Source organism: Drosophila nasuta, chromosome 3, assembly GCF_023558535.2.
Source record: "Drosophila nasuta strain 15112-1781.00 chromosome 3, ASM2355853v1, whole genome shotgun sequence".
NCBI lineage: Eukaryota > Metazoa > Arthropoda > Insecta > Diptera > Drosophilidae > Drosophila > Drosophila nasuta.
Genome location: NC_083457.1, coordinates 25,659,509 through 25,686,799, shown reverse-complemented (window position 1 = coordinate 25,686,799; position 27,291 = coordinate 25,659,509). Strand labels below are relative to the sequence as shown.

The 27,291-nt window shown below is 36.7% G+C and overlaps 1 protein-coding gene across 3 annotated transcripts in view; it reads left to right on the top strand.

Moving 5' to 3' along the window:
- Positions 1-27,291, top strand: part of LOC132788511 (protocadherin-like wing polarity protein stan) — a 63,977-nt gene that overhangs the window by 923 nt on the left and 35,763 nt on the right. For all 3 annotated transcript variants that reach the window (XM_060795963.1, XM_060795966.1, XM_060795965.1), the window contains 2 exons: positions 3,321-3,376; positions 26,984-27,029. The gene's annotated coding sequence lies outside the window, so the exon portion shown is untranslated. The remainder of the gene's footprint in view (positions 1-3,320; positions 3,377-26,983; positions 27,030-27,291) is intronic.

Below are 27,291 nucleotides of genomic sequence, written 5' to 3'. Positions count from 1 at the left end.
GGGCGCCATGTTGTTGCAGGCTCGACGCCGGCACATGACATTTTGTTGCTCAACAACAACAACAACAACAACAACGATTATTGTTAATAATTTCGGATGCTGCACATTTTGGCCTAGAAAAACAAACAGAGTTCAGACTCAAATTGGGAACGCATATTGTATGTGGAGCACAAACTAGAAATTCTGACAGTTTTATTATGCCACAGAATTGCAATTCAGTTGACGGCTGAAAGTGTGGCTGACAAAGGAAGCGGTGCAGCACTCGCTACTTTTGGGGGTTGATAGAGAAACCGCACAACTTTTCTAGTAGATTGTAATTTAAAATGTCAAAAATTCATTCCAGCTGACTTTTGACATTATTCTGTTATGTATTGGTTTAAGTTTTTGTAGTTTACCCTTTCCTTAACTTCTTATAAGGAATAAAATCATAATTATGTCAAACATGTACATATATTTAAATGGAATTATTCGACTATTTCTAGAATATTTGAAAAAGTTAAATATGATTTATGAGATAATTTCTTAGTTTTTATAGCTCTCATTTCTATTGCTTCTTTTATTGTTATTAGTAAACTTTTAAATACTAAAGATTCAAATAAATATATTAATGTTAGCAGTGATAATCTCACCTTACAATCAGATTGCCAATCTTAATCTCAAGTAATAATTCAAAAGTTTCGTGAATATTATCAATAATTCGTCATCAGATTCAATTCTGGGTATTATTAGAATACTTGTAAAACGTATTTGTAAAAATAAATAAATAGATTAGGTAATGACAGAGACAATTTCTAGCAGAGCAGATTAAGTTCTCAGTATTTCCGTCTTTCAAATCACCTTTAACAGTATTTCTTAGCTAAATCGTGCAACTTTTGTGTCTTTCTTCAGTGTAAACACTTGGTGCTTTGGTCTAGATTTGGTCGGTTAAGCTAACTGTTGCTTCGATAGGGCTTCGAGAGGCTCTAATTAAATTTGACAACTAATCCTAAACACATAAAAGCCGAGGCCGAAGCTAAAGCCAAAAGAACCAGAGGCCAATTAGTTGCGGCCTAAACTTAAGAAACATTTAAGAGAGAAAAAAAAAGAAATAAACATAAGAAAAAAAGTCGAGGAAAAAAAAACTGAGAACTGAGAACTGAGAATTGTATCTTTGCTGGTTGTATTTACACTTTGGGTTAGCTAAAGTTCAGTTCGCCAGGTTCAAAGCGAAGGCAAACAGACAAACTTGAATACGAAATGAGACAACAAAGCAAGCAACACAATAAAAGTCACATTAAAACGTGTGGAAAACAACAACAGACACAGACAACAGCACATGTGTGTGAGAGAGTGTAAAGAGGAAGACAGAAGACAGAAGACGAAACAAAAAGACTCGAAATGAAAAGACAAAGCAAAATAAATCCAATGTATCCCTACAAGATACAAATGTATCTCACAGTGAGCGCCATAGCTCATTGTGTATGTGTGTGTGTGTTTTTGGCTGCGTTTTTGGTGTTTAGTGGCAAGTGTTGAGCGCATTTGCGGCATTTACACGCTATCTGCATAAATATTTCAGCGCCTCTTGTAGCTTGTATCTGTCAGATACATTATTCACAGAGCGTTTTAGTTAGTTGAAGCTGAGCTGCAGAAGCTGCTCATTTCATTTCATTTCATTTCATTTCATTTTATTTCACTTCATTTCATGTTTTATTTTTTTGGGGCCACATGCAATCATAAAACATAATTGCTTCAAACTGCCAGATACCAACTCCTGCTCTTCCTCTTCTTAGACAGTTTCTTCAGCTTCTTCTTCTTTCTTGTTTCACTGCTTCTTGTTCTTCAGTCTGTGTATTTTTCTTCTAGTTGGAATGTCGCGCCAATCAGAAGGCAAGTCCAGTTTCTGGCTTTGTGAGAGTCTCCGACTGGAGTTGCTGCTGCTGTTGCTGCGGCTTGGAGTTTTGTGGCAAGTTGCCTGAGTTGTTGCTGCTGCTGGTTTGGACTGCAAGTAGCAGCAGCAAATTTGTTGTAAAACGGGTTTTTTTTGTTTCTTTTGTAGCTTCCCTAATGCTGTTTGCTACTTGTTGTGGCCTGCTCTCTCTCTCTCTCTCTCTCTCTCTGAATCTCTTTCTCTTGTGCTCTCTCTCTCTCTCCCTCTCTTGCCACAACATGTTGGCCGGGAGCAACGTTTCTGTGCGTAGTTGGCCACGAAAATGAGTTGCTGCCGTTGCTGCTGCTCAAGTTGCAGCTGTCGCCTTGCCAGCTATCCTGGTCATAACCTGCCCCTGCAACAACAACGGCAACTGCTTGGACGCAGTGTTATGTGGCAAATACTTATTGTAAATTGCAGCGGCAACCTGTCGCCTAAGCCGGTTTTCACCTGGCACCAGCCACAATTTGGCAGACGAACTTTAAGATTTCCTGTGCTCTCAGCTCTCTTTTTTATTGTTCGACCCTGTAAAAGTGGGAGTAAGCAGTCGAAAAGCAAGCAAACTATGCTAAAAAGTTTAAAATGCAACAGCAAACCAAAAATGTAACAAGCATGATTCATAATCCAACTACCTTTAGTTGCTTTCTTTGCAAGCGAAAGATATATATTTGCAGATAATAAGTATGTATCTGAAAGATACATATTTGCAGATAATAAGTATGCATCTCAAAGAGACATATTTGCAGATTATAAGTACAAATAATAATAAATAATAGGTGCAGGAAATCCTTGCTTAAAGGTTATTTTTTCACAATAAATATTTCTGCTTAGATCATCTCTTGTTTTAAGTGCTGCTGCAGCATTTTCCGGTTTCTCAGGTTGCCTGTCAAAATGTTGTTTGATCGGCTGTTAGCATTTTTTGTTTGTTGTTTGAGGCTGTTGTTACATTTTACAGCCAGGCAGGGTTGCCACATGACTTGCCGCATTGTGTGTATGTGTGTGGCAGAGAAATGGCAACTCACCTTAACTAACCTCAGTCAAGAAAAACGCAAGCCGGCCGGTTTCATTTTTTCATTCGCATTTTAATAACTTGTTTCTGTGCTCACACACACACGCATACTCACTGCTCATTAATTAACATTAAAATGCGACAAAGTTTGCTTTGTTGTTGTTGTTGTTCTCGTTCTGGTTGTCGTTGGCTCTCTGATTAGGCTCGTTGCGTGCCAGACACGCGCTGATTTATGCACAATTCTGTGAGCCCATAATATCAGCAACGGTCTTTGTTAAGTTAAATTTATTAAATTAGATATTGTATACTCTATATTGTATATGTATAGGCTAGATACAAGATACATTTGTTTAAGCCGGTTTTCCTATTGTTCTCACATCTCTTCTCTCCATTCTATTTACACAGCTGTTGGCCAATAGGACAACGTTTCGCCCATTCACATGGCAGCCTCTGCATAAATGGTAAGTCTGATATTTATGTTTACATACCTATAAATACAATATATACAGATATCGTATACAATAAAGTTTGATATTTGCTCGGCCCACATCGATGTCAATTGACCCAAGCAAACACTTCAGAGTGAGCCCTGTTTGTCTGCGAGTACGAGTACGAATACGAATACGAGTGTATCTTTGAGATACTTCGTCGTAATTTGTGTAGGCTGCCGTTGGCTCTGAATGTCTTTCATAACATGCGACCCAAAACCGGTTCTCATTTTGGGCCAAACTCCAAATTGTTATGTTAGAATGAAAGCTTAATTGATGCATACCAACTTATACACTACTCAATCTTTGATTTTTTGTTATTTTTTGGTTATTTGATTGTTTGTGGCAGCAGCTCAGCAGCAGCTCTTGGCAGCCCGATTCGCAGCTGGATCAGTTATGTCATGCGGCGACTAGCATATGATTGATGAACTCTGCTTGTAGCTCTCTCTCCCCTCCAAAAAATAAAACAAATTTCCAATAAGAAATTCGAGATTGCCTTCAATTTGTTTGTGAGAACCATCAAATTCTGATTTGTACCCGCTTTTTGCTTTTTGGCTGACGTAGAGTAACAGGTGCGGGATTTTGGGTGCGGACAAAGATTGCTAATCAATGACTACATCTGTTATTAGTTGGTTCTTTGATGGGAGAAAATAGTAGAACTAATTGACAAACTTTATGCAGCACTATAAAGTTGATTATGTCGGAAGTTTGAAAGGTATTTCTTTTCATATATGGAGTCTGACATAGTTAGATTTATGTAGAACAATTGAGTTAACTTTAAGCGAAGAATAAGCACATATTTTACAATAACTAAGAGCTGAGTTATTCCACTAAAATGGTTTGATTTATGTGTAGCACAGTAAATTAAACTTTAATTAAGTCAAAACGTACATCTTTCAATAGCTAAAGTTTGAATTATTCAGCTCAAATAGTACGATTTATATATTCTGTTTTATAGTATAATAAAGTTAACTAAAAATTAGGTATAAAAGAGTGTATATTTCAGTAGATAATGTGTGAATTATTCGGCTGAAATAGCTAGATTTATATATTCTGTTTTATAGCTAATATTTCATAATAAAGTTAACTTTGAATGAAATATAAAAAAAGTGTATCTTTCAATAACTGAAGTGTGTGTTATTCGACTAATATAGCTGGATTTATGTGTTCTGTTTTATAGCTAATCAATGTGCACTTAATTTGCAATAAGCTGCAATTCAGTTGTCAATAGCGGCAACATTGTATTTATTGTTATATATTATTAATTGTGTTCATAATATATAATAATTAAGCGGCTTTTTCTTGTATTGCATAGCAAAGTAGAACGGAAACTGGGAATGATTTCAGGCTTCTATACTAAAGCATAAAATGTGTGTTTTTTTCTTTGTTAGTTTAATAAAATTATTAACAAAAGACGGAGCTATTGTTGACATAATTATGGCGATCAATGGTCTTGCTAGTTATTGTATTTCTCGTTAATTAATTATATCCAATTATAGAATGTAATACATTTGAAAATGTTGAAAATATGTACAAGCAAGCGTGTGTATGTCGTTTGAAAATATATTTGGGAAAAGTAGTTTAATGAATTTTTTGAATTTATTTATTTCATTTGATATCCTTGTGAATTTCATGGTAAATTTCATCGCAATAAACCATTCTAAGCGGTATCATTTGAAACTATTTCAGCTAAATTTCAACTACAAGCTCTTTAGCAAACAGCACTGATTGCTATTTGTTAATGCTGGGATAACAGTGCACGTATTTCATTTTTGTGCTGATTATAGTTGCAGCATTTTTGGGCACTTGTAATTGTAAAGTTTAATTGGCTCGCTAATTGAAAGAGTCGCCGCAATCAAGAGAACGAATTGAACGAATGAAATTTGGCAGCTCTCTCTCTCTCTCGAATAAATCATTCGACTGATTAGTATGCCATACGCATGGAGTAAGCGCTAATAACTGTATCGGTGGCAAGTGTGGCAACTGCAACGAACCAATGCAACGCGAATGTGATGGTCACTCAGTCAGTTAGCTACGTTATGGAGTAAGAGCTATAGAGCATGTATCTGTCAGTGTAAAATTGGTTAATTGGCGAGCACTTTGGGATATGTGAAACTGTTCGCTAATTCAACACCTGAACATGTAGCTATGCTAGCATTTATATCTGTATCTGTCGCTATACATATATACGAGCTTATTTCTATATCTAAATGTATTTGTGTGCGAGTGCAAATTCTAAATGTTTTTGGCTTTTAGAGCTGCCTTTATCTGGGTCACAGCTTCGTTTTCATTTTTACTTCTCTCTCTCTCTCTACTGTTTTTTTCTATCTTTTATTTTCCGGAAATTTATTGAGCTGTCAGTGCACGAACAGGATGTGTGGCAGACCAGATCAGGCCAGCCTAGCTATGGCCATGGGCTTTAACCTGAGAGCGGGCGTGTGTGTGTGTGTCGAGAACTGTGTCAGCAGTCAAGTGTTAACAATTTCAATGCAATAAAGATGCAATCCGAGATGCGGCACAAACTATGGCAGTAACTGTTTGCCCCATAGTTTAAGCTGCTGCTCATTAATGTTAATTCAATTAGGCAGCTGGCAGCTTGCGGCACTTCTGGCTAATGAGGCAGTCAACCAGTCAGATAGTCAGACAGTCAGACAGCCCAGTGATTCGATTGCTCTCCTCGCTATTCGCTCAACGCAAACACAATTTGCTTCAATTGCATTAATTAGACAGACACAACATACAACGTATACAACATTTGTGTGTGTTTGTGTGTCTGGCAGCTATACAATTTGCATATGGCTTTATTTTTTGTATTAAATTCTTTAATTTATTATTAACTTGGCAGCGGGAATGTGTTCGTATTGAACATATTAAATTTTTATCAAACAAATTATGTCAGCTGCATTTCTGAAGGGGATTAGAAGAAGTAATATTTTATTATAACAATTTTTAAATGGAATTGAAAGTGAAACGAAAGCGAGTTTTGATTGCGTTTAAAACATAAATATTACTAATATAAAAAAGCGACATTTTGAATTTAACTATACTTATTACAAGAGTATTTTTAATGTAAAATATTAATTTTAAAAAAGAAAAAGGAATTTTCAAAATGAAATTGAATTTAAAAAGCATAAATTTTAATCAGAAATATACTTTTGGCATTTTTACAGTAATGTACTATATTATATACTCAAATTAAAAAGAAGAAAATTGAAAAAACGAGCTATAGGTTTTATACCGGCTAAACAATCTGACGATATGGTATGTTTTGTACTCTATGGTATGTTTTCAATGTAGTACTATACCAAATAAGACAATATACCAAATATTACCACTGGCTATATTTTTTTTAGTATTTTTGTGGAATATTAATTTAATCTATTTTAAAATACCGCTTTGTTTTGCTTTCATTAAATTTCATGCGAATTTAGCTTTCTTACTTGTTTAGCTGAACTATTCTGCTAAAGAAAGTATTTTGAAATGTAATAACACCTTTAATAACACTAAAGGTATTTCCAAGACTAAATAGAAACAGTCAACTATAAAAACAATTATAAAAAGCTTAAATTTTAATCTTAACCATTCTTTTTAAATTAAAATTTTTAAAGTAAGATCTTAATTTGAAAAGTCAAATAGGTATTTCCGAAATTTAATAAAGAGCAACCAGTTGCATTTCACGTTTATGCAAATTGTAGAATAACTGCTAGTTGAGCAATAGCAGCTGTTTGACTTGCTGGCACTTGTTTAATTTCGTAGCTGCAACAAACGACACTTGCAACAGATTGCATAATTGAACGCACAACATGCTCGCCTCGCATTCATTTGATTAAAACTACAATTCCAGACAAATAAAACAGACAGAAACAGAAAGAGATAGACAAGGCAAGATACGAGAGGCAGGAGGAGGTGGGGAGAAAGAGAGCTGCAATTATGCTTAATTAGAGTATAAATTTAATAATTAAAGTGCACAGCTTGTTGTTGCGACTATTTATTGGCCTAATGAAGTTGACCGACCCAATGCCAGGCAATTTGCCATCTTAATGAGTCAATCGAGTGCACTGCCACGCCTACTTCACACACTGAGAGAGAGCAAGAGCTGAGCTCGACAGGTTATCAGACATGACAGGCGTCAAGTTGGCTGCCGTTGCTTCAGCTGCTTATCAGACTTTGACGTCAGTTCGAGTTGCAACCCTTCGCAGCTAACATGCTTGTATTGTATTTTACTATTTTGTAGTTTACAACCCTCGCTTTATTATTAAAAGACCACCCCCAACGCATGGGCTAATTTATCACAATTTTGCATGTCAGTCACGCTTCTTTTGGCATATGAATTGCATGCAATTTATCAGCATTTGCATTTATCTAACTGCCACGCTTATCAGTTGACCCAATTCGTATCAAAGGTTTTTTTCTTCCTGTTTTGTGGCTTTTGCTTTCTGCGCTCGAAAGTATGCTATGATTTTTGTATGTGCCTCGCTTTCGTATTTGAGATTGGTATTCCTAATTCTTTTGTCGCCAACTGTGCTGACTCTCTGTCCTCTCAGCTTCCCCCTCTCCTTCCTCTACTCGTCTGCTGCCCCCTGAAGTCATTATCATAATGATGCCGATTGTTTGGCTGCCAGTCAGCGTTATCGCATGAAATGCACATCAAAGTGCTGCTGCTGCCTAGCCATGAAGGTGTGACTCACACACACACATACATAGACACGCATTTGTAGAACTGTTTACATAGATTTCGCATTAATACGGCGAAAGGAATAAGGCAACGTAAGGGTTTCAGTTACAACAGGCAAAACTGGAATATCACAAGCTATAAAAGTCTCTGCGTTCGCTTTATTGCCAAACTATTTGTATGCTGCAGACACAACACAAGTGAGTAGAAGGAGGAGGAGGGGAAGAGGACATATAGTGGCTGTAAGTTGGCTGCTCATGTTACTTGGCCATTTATCCTGAGTGTGTAAGTGTGTGTGCGTGTGTGTGTTTCTCTATTTTTGTCTGCTGTTGCTTTGGGCGCTGGGCTTTTGCCATTGTTTTGTGTAGCGCGCTTTTTGGTTGCGTCTTTCAGTTTTGTCTCAGTGTGTGTGTGTGTGTGTATACTGTATGTGTGTGGTTGTGTGCTGTGCAAAATAGTTTCATATTGCAATTTATTTTTATTAGATAACAGCGCGCTTTTCGCTTTTTATGCGCATTCCACAAAATGTTGCTCGATGAAACGATGCTCCACGATTTATATAACAGACACTTTTGTGTATATATATAGAAAATGGTGTATGTAGTATACACATATATCTAAAATATCAAAGCAACAACTTGACGTCCGCTTCATTATAAATTCATTTGAGCTGCCCTAGAATATGATAAAGCCATAGATCCACACAACTTGAACAAACTGAACTCAACTCAACTCAACTCAACTCAACTCAACGCAACTCAGCGCGACTGAAATTGCGGCAAGAGCAGCGTGCTCGTCTGAAAAGCGGAATTAAATTTAAATGATATTTGACGAGCGCGCACAATGTGGCTGGGAAAAATCAACAAAAATTGCCGAACGTAAGAATCAACACTCAACCACCATCAGCAACAGCAACAGCAGCAGCAGCAGGAATAACAAGAGCACCACCTTCAATTCAACCACCAGCAGCTGCCTCTGCCTCTGCCCCTGCCCCATCCTTCAACCTTTAGCCCTCAGCCTCCTACTCAGTGTTGAATCCGCAGGCAGACAACGCCGTGTCGCAGCCAAATGTAAGGTCGTCGTGTGCAAACAAGTAGGGACGCACCAACAGAGATTTGTATGCGACTAGCAGATACCCTGCACATAAAGAAAGAAACCCAAGATGTACATACAAATTTATGAGCTTAAAGAGATTAAGAATAATAGTATTTTTCAGAATTTGTAAAAGTGAATGAAGACGTAAATTAATATATTTCTGACTTACAAAATGGATAATATTATAATTAATATATCATTTTCCCCCTTTTTTAGAGATCTAAAAGCGTTAATAAATAAATTTATTAATATAGCAAGAGATTAAAAAGTAATACATATTTGTTCATGTTTTTTAATGGATTATAAAAAAAAAATTAATTTATTGTCTGTTAAAATCGTATATTATATTATTCCACGTTTTTTTTTTTATTTTAATCTTATGAGGAAAAACGAAATTCTAAATTTTAAAATACAAAATTATGAGTCTTTAAAAAATAAGAGACAATTTTTGATAATTTTTGAATATAAATCAATCAATAAGTTATGCTGTGAACTAAATTTACTTTAAATATTAAATTATTTAATATATGATCTTATTCGTTGTATTTTTTCATTAATTTGATGTAATTGTGTAAAAAGAAACAAATTGGGCTTTATTTGCTTTTTTCTCTTTTTTTTGAACACTTTGATTTAGAAAGCCAGTTTATATATTATTCTGATAAAGTGTTCCAGTTATCAAAAAATTTAAATATCGTTAAAAAGATTTCATGCTAAGTTCGTTATAACCGCTTTTTCTTTTACTAGAGGGTAAAAAAGGCAATAGCGACATCAGCAATGGCGTAGGGTAGCATAGCTAAGCATAAATAAGTTGTTAAGCCGTCAGCGAACGTGCTTTTCGCGCAGTTGGCAACACTGACAATTATGTGACTGTGTGTGTGTGTGTGTAGGAGTATATGTGTGTGTGTGTGTGCGCAGCTGTGTATTGCGGCTGCTATCAATACGGAAGTTCGGCCGATGCAGTCGACGCCACATTTTCAATTTGGGTAAATTGAATTGAATTCTGAGCGAGTGTTGCCAAGCATGCAGCATCACACACACATACATACATAAAAACACCCACACACACACTCACATGCACACTAGTCGAATGTTTATTGCTTTGATGCGATTAGCCAAAGTTTAACTCGTTGATAAAAGTTGAGCATGTAAGCTCATCTAAATATTCAACTCGCATTTTATTGTCTGTTTCTTGCGATAAGCAGCAAAAAGTAAGCAGGCCTGCGGCATGTGGCATGTGGCAAGTGGCAAGTGGCACGCGGCAGTTGACAGACAGACAGATAGAGAGAGATAAATAGAGTTTAGTCCCTTTTGCGCCTGGAATTTATTGCCATTAACAATTATGAGCGATTTAGTGGGACATTTTGTGGCCTTTGCCGACGACACAAAATGTTTTTGTCTTTTTTGGTATTTGGCTATGCGATTTGTCAGGCTTAAAGTTGATGATGATTTTTGATGGGCAGATTAAAATCGAATCGGCTGGGAATGCGAGGTACGAAAACTTTTGATGAGATTGCAGCTATAAACAGACAAACAAGTTGGACAGTTGGGTATGCGAGACTCGCAGATATTTCGTAGAAACTTGGCAGATATTTCATGAAAAAAGTAATGAATAAAGATCTAGGTATACCTTAAAAACGAAGATTAAAGTTAACTCGATTGCAATGAAAGATTGCACCTTTAAACAGGCAAACAAGTTAGGTAGGTGGCCTGATATTTTAATAATGAATGAATGCAAAATGAAACCAAGAACAAAATCAACTCAACTCCATTTAAAGCTGACTGTTTACAGGGTATTTTGAGGCGCCTTCAACTCTGTTCTTCAGTTGGCAAAAGAGACACGCAAAGTTTTGTCAGTTTTATGCTGAAACTTATAATTTAACAGATTACTTGAAAATTGTAGTGTCTTGTTGCTTGCTGCTGCCTTGGCACAACTTTTGCCCTTTCATTCACGTTCTTTTGCTGCTGCTGCTGCTGCTGCCTTGGCATCCTTTTAATGACAATCTCCTGACAATTGTCAGCTCCATTTCGTTTTTTGCCTTTGAACTGTTTGTTTTTCAGTTTTGTTTTTCCACTTTTTTTTTTTTTTTTTTTGTTTGTCATCTCATATCTCGTGTCAATTGTATTTCCCTTTCAAATTGTGCTCTCTCTCTGGCAATTATGCTTTCCTTTCTGTCCGACAATTTCCTTTGCTGCTTTTCATGTAAATTTGTGCTGAAAATGCAGCAAAAGCTGCAAAAACTCATTGCAGTCAAATGCAGACAACGACTGACCAACGAACGGCAAAAGGATATGTCCATAAAGCAGACAAGCGACGGCGCCACATGGACTAGACATAATCAGACGAACTAGACGAACGGAGCACAATAATTATAACCCATTTGAACTCTGTCGGAAATATATGCGATTGCCGTTTTGGATAAGTAAAGAGGAATGTGCTTTATGAAAAAATTATAGAGTGTGTGTTGCATACTCAAGCAACGATCTTGTTTGCTGAAATATTTACTAAAGTTAAACCACTTGATTAGAGGAGACGAGTCGATTCGATATAGAGAAGCCATGACAACTGAGCCGACGACTTTCTGCAATTTAATGAATGGGAATGAGATTTTGCAATTCGTTTTGTGCTTGGCTAATGAGTTAAAACAGAACGTAACATATGTACATACATACGTACTGAGCACTCAAATATTGATTAAAGTTCGGACAAATTGAGAGAGTCTTATGCAGTTTTTGTTGCCTGTCGAATGAAAGGACAGACAGGCAGACAGACAGTCTGATAGACAGGCTGCTCTAGGCGTTTGTTGTTGGTTGTGTTTGGTGGTTGTTTTCCTAGTGCAACCCCACAGGGGTTGGTTTTTCTCAGTTAGGCTGACTCACGTGCTGCTTGCCACAGACTACAGACTACAGCCTGCTGCTGGCTGCTGCCTTCTGACTGCCACTGGCTGCAAGGCTCTGCCGCACTGTTCATTATATTAAACAAGTTTGCGCCATAAACGACGCTGCCACAGGCACCAGACGTACAGACATCGAGAGGGACGACAGAAGCCGGCTTGCGTGCAGCAAACACCAATACAAATACATACACACACACACATACACATATGCTAAGAGGGTTGCTTCAGCTTGTCCTTCCTGCCAGGCTGCTTTTGGGCCATAATAAAGTCGAGCGAGCGCATGGAACTGAAAATGCGACAGGCAGAAGCAGCAACAACAACAACAACAAAAGCAACACAGCCCAACTGACGCATGACTCATGCAAGGTGTGTTTAATGTGCATTTTAAGGGGGCGTGGCTTCCATTTGGCTTCCCCTTTTGGGGCTTAGTCGCTGCGACCGTCGAGACTGCAGCCTTTAAATGCTGCAGCCCAATGCTTTCTAATATCCTGTAACTAGAAAGCATATAAAGAGTGGGTAATTTTGACTGTGCAGCTGTCCAATTAAAATAAGGAATAAATTTTTGACATAAGTATATCAAAAATGTATTTTTTTTTTTAATTTAGTAGTGCCTTAATGTAATATAAGTTAAATTATCATGAAACGGAATAACTTTTGAGAGTTGTGTTCACTTTCACAGTTTAATTGTGGTTCTTTGGCATATTAAGTATAAGGAGTTATAGTAAATATAACGTCGGCAATATATAATATACTGACTAATAGTATAGTCATATTAAGTATACGCAGTGCATTAAATGGGGCTAGTTAGTAGAGGAAATTTAAATGCATTTAATATTCCGTGAGCTTATTATGTATACGCATCGCAAGCAAAGCAGTTTGTTAGTAAAATCTATATAAATGATTTTAGTATAATCTTTAACATTATTAATGCGAGGTATCACGTATTCGTTCATTTAAGTATATCTTTTTTTTTTTGCAATTTTTGCTTGTTTTGTTTGTTCATTCATGTATGTGTAATGCAGGCAAGGCAAGGCAAGGCAAGGCAAGCAAAGCCAGCCAGAAAGCCTGGTTTGTGTTTTTTGTTCCCGTGTTGTTTGTAGTAATTTGCCGAGTTTCCTTTTTGACGCATACACACACACACACACACACTTAGAAACACACACAAATACACACAGAAGTATACAACAGAAGCAGACAGTCGCCTGTCTGCGGCAAAACACTTGTAGCCCCATTTGCCAAACGCTGTCGATGTCGATGGTTTGCTTTTTGTTGTTGTTGTTGTTTCATTTGGCATGCGTACACTCTATGATTATGTGTGTGTGTTTTGCGGGGGGTGTGTGTGTGTGTGCCTCATTTGGAGTGACCAAATATTTGCATATCATAAGCAACCTCAATCGGATGGCAAAGGCGATCGTTGGTTTGCAATCCACACGCGGTCCACATGCAATCCACAAAAACACACATAAAGCGAAAAACAGCTGGTCACGGCTTGTGATTGTGTTTGTGCCACACGCAGATTGCATTTACCGTTATGCTGTGTTGGAAAAACAACCCTCCCACCCCCCATAGAGTCAGGCACTGAGGGGCGCAACGGTGGTTGATGCGACCCTGACAAAAATCAATATGCGGCATGCGGCAAGCTCGACGGCAGCTCGTCCTTTTTTCGGGTGGCAAATGCCGGCAAATACACGATGTTCTTGCTGTTGACGCGCTTATGCTGCGCTTAGCACACACAAAAACAGAACGAGAGAGAGCAAAAAAAAAACCGAGAGAGAGAGAGAGAGAGAGAAGGAGAGTGAAGTTTGTGTTGGGCTTTGCTTGCCGCAAGAGTTGCATTTAAATTCTATTATAAAATAGGCAAAAGGGGTGCTGTGCCTTTTTGGTCTGCGAGGGTGTATAGCACTCTCTCTCGCTCTCTTCCTCTTCTTCACTCTCTATGTGTGTGAATGGGAGCGTCTGTGTGTGTGTGTGTGTGTTAGTCCTTTGACAAACTGCATCAAAGGCAGGCAGGCTACAAACAAATGTTTACGTTGTGTGCACTGAGCTTAGCTTTACATTTTTTCTCAATTTCAGCTTTCGCTTTTTTTTTGTGTTTGGCGTTTTTATGTTTTGGAACTTCTTCCCCCTATAAAAACAAAGTCAAATGAATCATTCGCCACCCCACAGATAGAGAGAAACTAATGCCAATAAATAAAAATGAACTGTGACATTTTCTTTATGAAGAAACCCCCAAAAAATAAAAGAAACACGCAACCCAACAAAAACTGAAGAACTCAACCCCAAACCCGAAAGTCTCCATTATAATATGAAATTGTTTGCGTGCTAATGAAAAAATAATCAGCAGCTCATTTCGTATGTATTTTGATTGTGTGCTAAAATACGCTTAGAACTTGGACTTCATTCATTTCCACTCTCCTTCTCTCTTGGGGCAAGAGTTAGAAGTTGACGTTGGAAGTTGGAGTTGGGGGCTGTTTTAATGATGATTCTATCAGGGGATGATTCATCGCTTTGCACGCGGCAAGCTGTCAGTCATTTGTCAGTTTGGTTGCTTCAAGAGTTTCCGGCACTTTCGCTGATTGGATCTAAGAGATTTTAGCGTCGGATTTGAATTCCTCTTTAAAAAAAAAAAAAAAGGAAAAAGAACAAATACTAAAAATTAAATAAATGTGTATAACTTTGTTGCAAAAAGTTGGCAACAATAATGCAATTGGAAATGTTTTATGCTTTACTAAGCCGCAAAGTTTAACTGAAACTCTTTGGCACACACACACACATACATAGTGTTTTCCCTTTAACCCCTCGACTATCCCCCGGTCGGTGACTGTTATTGTTGCTGCTTAGACAGGCATGCAGAATTTATGGTATTGAAACACGCAAAAGTTCAGTTGGAGTCAAATCGAGAACTTGGGCGCATTCACAGAGTGCTTAGCACACACACACATGAGTGTGCATATATAGTATGTGTGTGTGTGTGTGCGCCATTTTGCAAAAAGCTTCGAGGGTTGGGCAAACCTGCACTCTTGGCTTCAGCCTTAGTCAGGGAGCTAGAACCAATGTTCTACACCGTCTGACAATTCTCCTCCTCTTAGGTGTGTGTGTGTGTGTGTGTGCGTGTGTGTTGGGGGTGATTAACCTTTGACTTGCAACCACTTGCTGCCAGTCGATTGCTATCGCGCTGACTGATCCCAACAACATATGCGACTCCCAACAACTCCCAACTCCCATTTGGCACTCGAACTTGGGGCCTCGTCGTTAGCTGCTTTTTCACTTTGGCTTCAACCTTTTTGCTGCTCTTTGCCTATGCTTTTTTTCTCCATATACTCCTCGATATGTTATGTATAAATCTTTGCTGATTGCCCAGATTGTTGTTGTTCTCGGCTAGATAATGGCCCTGATTGATTTCCATTTAAGTGGATTTGACTAACGGTAATGCGATTATTGCCATTTTGTTGGTTCCCTCCACATAACATTCATACATATGTACATATGTATGTACATATATTCCCATACTCTGGCACTCGCATGATTATTCGCATTGTTTATCCGACAAATACTTTCGTCCCTCTCATTGCACGTACTTATGTGGTCATGGATACCATGAGATGTATCTCGATGTATCTCGATATTTCATCAGCTTAGTGATTGCGAATTGTGGCAGGAAAACCACACGAAAGAATAAGACAAAACCAGAGGTGGGGAATTAGTGTGAGTCGAAATCATGTGACGAACAAATAAGAGAAACAGCTGCAAGAGAGATCGGAAGATACGGCAGGGATAATGCGAGATTCGACGATAACAAAGTGTAAATACTAAGCAATAAAAATGAGAAAACATTTTCCAAACTCCAAAGAAATTGGCATTAAATGCAGGATAATAATTGATGAGTTTTATAAATTCTTGAGCTGAAATAAAGTGATAAGAAAGTTTAAATTTTAAAACAATAAAATAAGAAAAGATTTGATCAGATTAATGTCTACCAAAACTAAGTAAATTGGTATCAAATATATGATAACAAACGATTCATTTTATAACACATAAATTTCAATAAAATGTTAAGGAAATTGAAATATTAAAATAAGTTTATAAGTTATAAAATTTAAAAATACATAAGATAAAATAAAGTGTTAAGAAAGGAAAAAAATTCAATTTATTAGCAATGCAAATATATAAAAAATTTGATATTAAATGTATGATATTAAAATCCCCATATTAAAAGAAATTATTGTATAAAAGTAAAATGAATTTGACAGGTAAATCAATAGAATAAATAAATTGGTATTAAACGTAGGATAAGACATTTGAAATTTCATAAAGTGCTATGAAAGTTTGAATATTAAAAGAACTTATGACAATTATTAAAACTACATTTATATTAAAAATTAAATTCATTGCAATATAAATAAATTGGTATTAAATGTTAGATAATAAATTTAATAATTTATTAAATTCAGATTGAAATGCAAATTTTAAGAGTGTGTAACAATTTGTATAACTATAATTAAATTCATAAGCTAAGCATTCAATTATTAATCATTGATTTAAAGATAAACTGTAACGCGTAGTCAAATGAGCATGAAGGCCATTTAAATATAGTAAATGTAGGACGTCAGCATGACATTTGATTCGATGCCAATAAGTCAACATTTAACAGAAACTAAATATAAACACAAGTAATGTGGCAATCGATGAATGCAATAAACGCCAATTAAAGATGGAAAACAAATAATTTTGCAGAAAATTATAAACATTTCCCTTATGGCAATTGAAGCGTATTAAAATTGTGTAATAAATCATTTTAATGAACTTCCATTGAAGTGATGATTTACATCATAAGCATTAATTAATTGAAAAACAAAAGCAAAAGCAAAACCCAAAGCCAAATAGTAATGTGTGAGTTTGTAATAATTATGCACAAGCTGAGCTGATTTACATTTTGATATCGATATATAGTGCAGATATATAACTACAGACATCGATGCAATGTGATTTAATGGAAAACTGCTTACGATGTCAAAAGAGAGATCGAAAATATAAAAGAGAGAAATTTTGTGCTTGCCTTTTAATTGCAAATTAATTTGCATTTTAATTAATTTCATTGGAAAATATTTCAAAATTTTTGCATTGAGCATTTCATTATGGAATCAATTGCTGAATAGATTGAACGCAATTATCAAACAATGAATCACTTCGAACGATAAAGATAGAGTGAGAGAGAGAGGGAAGGGAAGCGACCCTCTCGATTGGGGGAGGCAGCTGTTGCTGGAAAATAAACAAGGAAGAGCCTTGGAAAATTGAAAAATTTACAATTGAATTCATTTCGAAGTGCTTGGGGAGAACGGAAGAGGGAGAGAGAGAGAGTTGAGGGACAAAGAAACTGGCCAAACAAATGAATATGTTAAAAATAAGAAAGAAAATAAGAAAGAGCAGCATAATGAGGGATGGCAGTCATCAGAGGCATAAGAAGGATATGCGTAGCACAAAAGATGGCTCAAGGGGGATGGTGTGAGGGGGGGAATTGAGGGGGTTGCTTTCTGGATTGCGCTTGTAAGCAATTAATGTAATTTGTTTTTCTCTCCTGCTCCTTTTTGTTCTCCATCTCCATCTCCATTTGCTTCGCTTCGCTTTGTTGTTACTGCCTCAATGCGCTCGCTCTAATGGCATACAAATTGCGTATACGCAACGTGTGCGAGCACTCCTCCACTCAAGTAGGAGTATGTGTAGGAGGGGGAAGGGGTGGAGTGTTACTTTCCGCACCATTTAATTTACGTTAAATATGCCAATAAAATTTGAAACATGATGCTGCCTAAACAAATTCCAAATGAATGTTTGCTTTTAGGCGCACAGTCAAAAAAACACAAAAAGAGGCAAAAGATGAAAAAGTAAAGCAACTAAAAATAGCAACTACCGAAGCTGTGGCAGATCAAGATACCCTAGAAGCAGGCAGCTACAATCTAGATAAAGTGTATGTACCACTTGTAGATAAGACAATCAGCTGACCCTTTTTGCGTTTAAGTGTGGTTACAGGGTATAGATACTCCAAAAAAAGGTCCTTTGGCATTTAAAATTGCTTCGGGCCCGAGGCTGATAACTGTCCCGGGCAAATGGCCGGACTGCACATTATGTTTAATTAAACCAACTTGAGGGCCCATCAGGTGTCCAGAATATTTGCTCAACAATTGTCCGCTAGCTGTGTGTGTGTTGGTGTGTGTGTGTGTGGTGCACACACATTAACTATACAGGATGCTTGGTCGCATTAAAGTCAATTTTAATGTGATTCTCGTGTTGGCAAAAATCAAATAAATTTTCATTTCCATTTTTAGTCAGTCTCATTCATTTCAAACATTTGTGAGACGAGTAGCAACTTTATGCTGAAAAATATATAGTTTGACTGGACACATACATATAATACTATATAGGGCTGCTCCTTTATTATAAATCCATTACACAAAGCATTTTGAGGCACTTTTTTTGTTGTTGTTTAGTTTCAGTTTTGTGGCAGAGTTTTCTGCGGTTGCACTAAATTATTAACGCACTGGCAGGTAAAGTAACCCCAACCGTGTGTGGGAGCAAAAGAGAGGGAGAAAGAGTAAGAGGGAAAGCGAAAGCGAGAGAGAGAGAGATAATGAAAACCCCCATTCGGCTTAGGCATCATAATTAACTGCGACATTTTTGGCTGCTGCTTTTGCGGCACTTTTTTTCTTGCTTCTGCTGTCGTTTTGTGGGCTAAACCAATTTGCCAGGTCTTAGATTTTAAGCATTATTAATGGCCTTGTTGTTGCCAGTTGCGAGTTGCGAGCTCCGAGTTCCGAGATGGCAGTTCTTTAGGCTTTTACTTTTTATTACATTTCATTACCTTGCATATTTAAATTTCATTTTTGGTCTGTGTGCGACGCAGCTGCAAAAAAAAACCAAAAAATAAAAGTAAGGTAAAGCCCGGCATGGCAGCTGTCACAACATAAATGTCTGACAGGACATTCAGTGAAGCGTGCAAAGCCAATGAGCTAAATATGCATACATTATAAGCTGCAGGATATAAACGAGGGTGGCACCATAAGAGTGCCATAAACCTATTAAATGTTTGCCCAGAATTGATTACATTATCTGCAAACTATTGGAAGAGTACTTAGCTACATATTAAGACTTACTTAAAAGTTGGTTTTAATTCAACTTTGTTTTTTTATTGTTGGCTAGACATATTAAAGAAACTTTGTTTGCTATTTCACATGCTGAATTATAAACAACTTCCTCTTGAAGCCAACGCAAATCAGCTCAATTAGCTGTTGAATTATGATGCTGAACCAATTTGAAGCCATTGACTTAACGACTTGAAAGTCATCTTGCATGAAACTTTATTGACAAGTTGCTTTTCCCTCTCCGCTGGCTGTTTCGATAAGTCATTGAACAACCCTCTGAACTATGACTTTGCACAGATTTGTTAAAACCCAAAGGGGAAACTACATAGTCGTATTATATAGCTGTATGTGTATTGAGGTCTTTGAGCTCTTTGTGCTCACGCATTAGCATTTGTTGAGCTGGTGCCATTTATGGTGCTTTTGTATTTGTAGTAACTAAGTGCGAGTCTAAGTAATTGCCCTCGCAACCGAATCGAGTTGAGTTGGAGTTGGGAGTTGGAGTCGCGTAATAAACGCAAACGCAAACCGAGGGGCCTACAAACTTTGTTATTACATTTTTTCTATGTTTCGCTTTTACGAGGAGTTCAGCTGCCAGCCAGCTGGTAACTGCTTCCTCTCTCCCCTCCTCTTCTCTGTAGCGTTGAATTTTGCAGTTGCCATTATCCTTTTTGCTTTTTTCGCGCTCTGCCCTTCCCGTTCTTTCCTTTTTTCGGGCAACATTTTATGGACGCCGTCACGTTTATAAATGCAAACATTTAACATTTGCGCTAGATGGCAATGGATGGAATGAGAATTTTTGGGCGGCGCTCTTAACTATTTAACAGTCGAGCAGCGTTTTTAGTTTCATTTTCATTTCGCAGTTTCCCATTTTGTGCTGCGACTGCAGCAAGTGAAAGCTATTTACACGCATTTGGAGCGAATGCGAAACGTGCCTTGGTCCTTAAATCTTTATGTGCGCGAATTGTGCCGCAGGACTAAGTATTGGGTTGGCTGCCAAATGAAATAGCGCAAAAGCACATAAACAGGCAACACAACAAAATCCCAAACCTAAACCCAAACAAAGAGCACTAGAATGAATTCGTTTTGTTGTTGGTCAGCTGCAATTCGGTCAAGGGACCGCAGTGAGAGTGAGAGCGAGTGAGAGAGATCGAGAGTGTAAGCCGCAGTCCGAAAACGTTTCGGCTCTCGAAACTTGTATCATTCAGTTGCACTTTCACGCCTTCACACACACCAACACACAATAGTTCAGGCCACATCCAAGCTCAGCCATTTGGGACTCAAGTCGCTGGCTTAGTTTGTAGTCTGCTTAGATAATGTTGCAGTTGTTGCTGCTGTAGCTGCAGCTGCATTTGTGCAACATTTCTCAAGTGTTTTCATTGTTTGTGTTGCTGTTGGCCACTTAGTTGTTATGTTCATTGGGCTTTGCACTTAAATTGTTGCCTACTTATGCGGGCCGTGAGCTTGGACACAACTGAGCATTCTTCCCACTTACATAACTCTCAATGACACTGACTGCTGCCTCTTTCCCTTGCCACTTTCCACTTGCTGCATGCTGCTTGGTACTTCAATGCGCTTTGCTTGAGCTGCTAAATATGCAAGTGCTCTCGAATTCTGATTAAATGAGATGTGTAGAGCTTTGAGAGCTGCTGAAATAAATTTCATTTTAAATTACGACTATTTGAGAAGAGCTTACTACGATTATTGGGGAAGGTATAAAAGGCGAATTAAGTATTATAACGAAGCATTCGGTAAAATATTTGCAATGTTCCATACATTCCAGCTCTGAAACAAATTTTATATTAAATTCTATCAATTTGAGATATACCAACAGACATTTTTAGATACGGTTTAAAAGGAGATCAAATATTATAATAACATTTATCTCTCTTCATATTATACGTAAAAATCTGCAATATTTGATAGATGTTTATGAAAAGGCAGCTTCAAGAGCTGCTCAAATAAATTTTGAAAATATGACTGAAATATTAACCGATACTGAGTATTGATCTTTGTTAATATTCAGTAAAAATATCTTCTGTTTTTGCTACATGTTTTTATGACAGCTTTGAAAGCTGCTTCACAATAAATTTATATTTTTTGGGAAGATCTTACTAGTGATTAAAAAAGCGAAATAAATATTTTATTTACATCATTCACTCATATCTTTTAACATTTAAAGTAAAAGTGTCAGACAGCAGTAAAATAAAAAAAAAACATTTTAAATTATATTCCTTTTATTATTAGAAAAGGTTCTTTGGGGCGAATTAAATATTTTATTAACATTGATCTCCCTTAAGTAACAGTCCGTAAAAAAAAATAACTGCATTAGTTTATACATTTTTTAAGGTGCAACTCCAAGCTGTCACTTTCCGCTTGTGTTGTTGCTAGTTTCGGTAAAAATGCAGAGTAAATGGTTTTATGATTTTTTTATGATTCTGCCAATTGTTGAGCTGAAATCATTCATGCAAAATATGTAAATATGTGCACTGCAAATTGTGCAAGCTTCACGGCGGAGTGGAGTGTCAAAACACAGATACACGGACACTCATGGACTTTCAACATTCACATTCATGAATGACTGCACATCGATATCATCGAGTAGAGGAAAAAGAGAGCGTGAAAAAAATGAGAACAACATATGTGCGAAATACTGAAGAGAATACTCTGCGTACTGTGAACAATTCGCAATTGCAAAAATGATACATAAATTATATATTTAAATTGTATTTCAGTTGTTTTTTTGCTGTCGCAAAACTGTTGGGAGTATCACTTTTTTAATGCATTGGACGAGATAACAGCAGTTGGCATCAGTCGAATGATACTTGAAATTGAATTACTTTTAAGAAGGCAAGTTTCTGGGAAACTTTAACGTTTGGCATTGACTTGAATGGATTGAAGTTTAGTTTCTCTCGCTCGCAACTGAAATCTTATTTACAATGTTTTCATCTTGGCCTTACAAATTGAAATACTTTTTCAATTGTTTGGCCCTCGCTTAACTTGCAGCTTTTGCAGATGTTTTCTTCGCGCAACTTTTGTGTCATGCAATGGATAAAGTTTTGGCACCGATGACATTAGTGACGTCATCTATTAAGTAACAAGTAACGAGAGATACAATTTTGCTTGTATCTTCTGCCACCCCGCTGTGTTGCAATTAATGGCAAGAATTTAATTTATGTCACGTCGCAGACATTGAAAAGCTGCCATTTTCCAGGCGCCGCACATTCTACACAGCCGTTAAAATGTTTGTCATTTCGCATTTCTCGGACCCGAGAGCGAGAACAGTTTTCAAAAGTGTTTGATGTGCCGTACGTGATGTTCGTCTTAAACTGCTGCATCCCGACGCGGTCACGTGGCTCCTTTTTTTTTTTGGCGAAACGGCTGCGGAGGAGGCCAAGGATAAAAACCACGCCAAGTGGCGGCAGTTAATCAAAGTTGATTTTTATACCCTTTTGACAGAATACGAGCATGCGAGACTTTATGCCTTTTGCCATATTAAAAAGTGCCTCCCAGAATCGCATGACAGACAGAGACAGAGACGGATATCTAGGGTTTCTATTGATATTGCGACAGCCGTAATAGAATTTCAATGTTTGATTAATTTTTATTGGCCCTTTCAAGTGATTGAATAAAAATACTATTTATGCAGCTTATTGAGGATAATTCCACAAATACATATCACATATTTGAGAGAGGACTTGAGAGTTATAATGGAAATAGTTCAGAAATAAACTATAATTCTAAGATTAGGAAAACATGTAATAAAGAAAATAACTTTATAAAAATGTACATTTAAGAAGATTATAAGAGATCACTAAACAACTAAAAAAGATTGAGTGTTGTCTACTGCATAAAAATATAAATAAAATAACAAAATTTATTTAAAATAAATTAACTTCAAAAATAACTTTAGAGATTAAAGAATATATGTGTATATATAATATTTATTGTCAGAAAAATAATAACTGATTCAAATAGGTTATCGTTGTAAAATATTCACCTTCCATCTTGTCTTTGTGTATTTTCTTCTGATTTGCGAGTTCAAAACGTTAGTATAATAAAATACGAAATATGAAATAAAGAAAAAACAATAAAATGAAAAATGAACAAAAATATATGATGAATTGTTTAGAATGACAATATTAAAGACAATTTCATGCTGCTAATATATAACTTTTAGTTTATACTTCAGAATAATTTCAGTTCCTTTTATAATTCGTTGTTTTCACAAATATTGTAGCACAAAGACGTATTTTAAACGTATTTTCCGTAAATTTAATTCTGCAGTAAATATATGTGTGTATATAGAATGTTTTCTATAAAAAAATCATTTTTTTGTTGTTGTTGAAATACTATATGAGAATAGCTTGTATAGAAAGAAGCGAATGCTGTGCTGCGGCGATAAGTATCTTTGAGGGTATTAATGCCTTCAACTTTTCGCATTTCATGTGCTGTTTGCTTTGGGTTTCGCACATAATGAAGTGTCTCGTGTGTCCGTCTCCAGTGTCCAGTGTCCAGTGCTCGATGTCTGTTGTCTGGCACTGTGTGTACAGATGCTCGCAGTTTGCTTGTTTTGCAGCAATTGAAACGAATTAAATTCGGAAGGTATTTAATTGCAAGTCATTATACACGAATGTGAAATGAAATATGCAGCTTAAATATAAATATTTATTTCAAGATTAAAATATTGTGCGAGTGTTTGGGTGTGTGTGTGTGGCGCATTTTAAACGTTTATTATCGCAGGCGGCAAATGTAAATAATATAAATAACATAAATAACTGGCTCAACATTGAAATTGTCTGTAAATATAATACGTTAAATCGAAATTGTAAATTGTGAATTTCCATTTATAGTGTATCCCATACCGCGGGCCAGTTTTTGGGGGGCATGCAATCTATTAATACAAACACACGCACGCACACATACATCCAAATCATACACACACGCAGACAGTAGTCGCCTTGCAGCCAAAAAGGATTTCTAGGAAAAAAAGAAGAGAAGAGCGAAATTGTATTTCATGGAAAATTAAATTTTCGGTACACAAATTCAATGGTCAAGGCATAAACATTTTCCCGTTTTTACCCCCTTTTTTCTCCACACCTCTTTCTGCATCCCTCTTTGCATGTGTAATAAATGCCCCATAGGGTTTTTTTTGCTTGGGTTTCAATGCTCGTTTTGATGGGTTTTGTGTGGCAGTCAGTAAATGTGTGTGGGAGTCTGTGTGTATGTGTGTGTGTCAGACAGAGCTTCGACATGACCATAGCTACATGTTTTGCTGTTATTATTGTTGTTGTTGTAGTTGTAGTTGTAGCTGTAGCTACATGTTGTTCCCATTGATGGAAAATCAATTGAATTTTGTACTTGGTTCGCTTTTTGGGCTCTCTTCTGTCCAATCAATTCATGCTGCCGCAGCTTCATTTCAATCTTGCTGCTGCAGTTATAACTTTTGCCAACAATTACTTTACTTTACTTACTTTACTTCAGAGCGGAGCCAGAAGAGAGGAAATCTGCTCAGCAGTTGCAGTGAAGCTATTGTTGTTGATTCAACTGTGGAAACAACTGAGAGATTGCAACTTGCATAATGTGTGTGTGCGTCTGTGTGTGGCAAGCACGTCCTTCTTCTTTATGTCTGTTCCACTTATGGCAATAAAAATTCCAATATGTCTGCCACATCTCAGCTCGGATAATTGTCAGCAAGTTCTTGCCACGCTTGGCGGTAAAATTTGCTGAAACTATTTTTTTTGGGGTCCGTTTCAATCACTTTCTTAGAAGACTTTTGGCCAACCTTGACACATGTGTCAGGCCTACGCAACCTGTGTGTGTAAAATGTGTGCCTGTCTGCCTGTCTTTAAAGCTGAACGCTTCGTTGCCTCGCAGCACAGCCCACAAAATTTTCTTATTACTTTACGCTTGAGGTGATATTCCCACACTTGCGTTTAATTTAATTTTGCTACCCACTTTTAGTTCTTTTCGCTTTTCAGTTGCAACTTTTCCCTGCTGCACACAGTTTGACGTGGCCACAAACGTTCGCTTCAACTAAAACTTTTACCTCAGTTGCTGCTGCTGCTGCAGTCGGTCGTAGTTTTAGTCATAGACTTGCTTTCGACTCTTTCCCATGCTTCCCCCCACCAGTTTGTCAGACGCTGCGGTGGGTGCTTAATTAGCGCTTGATATATGGAGGTCTCGAGATACAAGCAAATTGTTGCCAGCATGCTTCTGCTGGAGATGCTGCTTCGGGTGCTGCTGCTGATCCACATGCAAAACCAAAGTTTGAATCAGCATTTTGTTTAAACAATTGCCGATGCAAACTTTATACTTCATAGTAGATGCAGCACAGATATGTCGGCATTATAAAAGAACTACTGATTTCATTTCCCAAGACGCAGAGTGAGAGTTAAACTTTTAGAGAGAGTGTGCAGATTTTGCAGTTGATATGATGGAGATACAAATGTGAGCCACTGTTAGAGTAAAATTTAATCAACGTCATGCAAATGAGATCAATCAAAGCAGACGCATAAAAAGCAAAAGCATTAAAAACTAAAATATGAGGAATACAAACAAGTTCAGTTCGGAATGATCAATTATAGCTAAGAGACGAGACACTGAAAACTAATATATTCAGAGGATAAACAAGTTTAGTTGAATATATTATTAGAAAAGAAGAACTAATAGAAAACAGTAGCTGAAGAAATTCTTTTTAGAAAGATTATTTTTTTATACAAATAAATTCAATTATATCTAGGATAAAAGGCAATAAAAACTAAAATATACAGATGATAAAGAAGTTCAGTTCGAATTGATTATATATAGATATTTTAGAAAAAGCGAAAAATACAACGAACGACATTAAAATATGAAAGAAAACAGTAGATAAGGAAATTATTTTAAGAATGATAATTTTTTATGCAAAACAAATCAAAAGGCAATAAAACATAAAAGTTCAGTTGAAATTGATTAATTTTATAGAAGAATCAAATAAAAATACAATCATAAAATGGAAAATGGTTTTAAAATCTTGAAATGACAATTTTTTAGATCAAGTATTAAAATAAAGCATATAATTAAAACAAATTCCTTCAAAACTTAAATTTTTGGTGGATTAAATTAAGAATACTTAATTTTTAGTGAGTATACAACAAAGAAGTTTGCAATCTGAAATTGTGTGAAGCTTAAAAGTTAAAGACCCTTTAAGTGAAATTCATTCAGTTGTGTTATAAATAGCTTAAGCACCCTCAAAAAATGAAATAAAAGTTGTGACAGTAAAAAATGCCGCTTTATTAAAATTTTCTGCTGCTTGCAGAGTATCTGTTAGCTGTGCATCGATAGTTGAGTACTGAGCAGATTAACTATAAATCTTTCACAGCTGCCGAGGCACAAACATGTTCACATACTCGCATTTCTTTTTGGATGGCTCCTCTTTAGAACTTTTTCGACGCAACTCCCAAAACTTGTTTGGACTGATTGAGTTGAGTGCGTCTTTTCATTTCACTATTTTAAATTGAAGACATGAGACTCCTTCTCTACGTATGTACGTGACTTGAGCAAAACATGTGCATATTTTTATTTCTGAGTATTTTCTCATTTTTCTTTTTTGTTAGTAACTGGAACAAGACTGTTAATGGATTGCTATTAAGATTGTGCTGCTGGCATTTTGGCTTATGAGCAATCATTAAATTCTCTTTTTTCTTTTAGTTGTACTCACAATTTAATGGATTCTCACTGCGTATTTGTGTTAATTTCTTTATACTTTACACTCATTTCTGTTCTTTCGACTTTTTTCTCATTGCAGGCGGTTGGCTGGCATTAACATTGAGTGATTCTTTCGCTGCGGAAATGTGAGTACTTAATTAAATAATTTAGCCAAATGTGAGACAAGTTCCCTTTAAGTTTCACACGCATGCAAATCAAGAAACGGACATTCTAGTAGAGGTTGAATTAATTTCGATGTGAACGCACCTTCATTATGTAGTTTACTTACGCTCCGGTAGCATCCATTTGTGTCTTGTAATGAGGGACAGATTTCTCCAAACGAAACGAAACGAAAGACTGAAACAACGAACTTGCCGATCGCGTTTGTCTTGGCCGAACTTAATTACG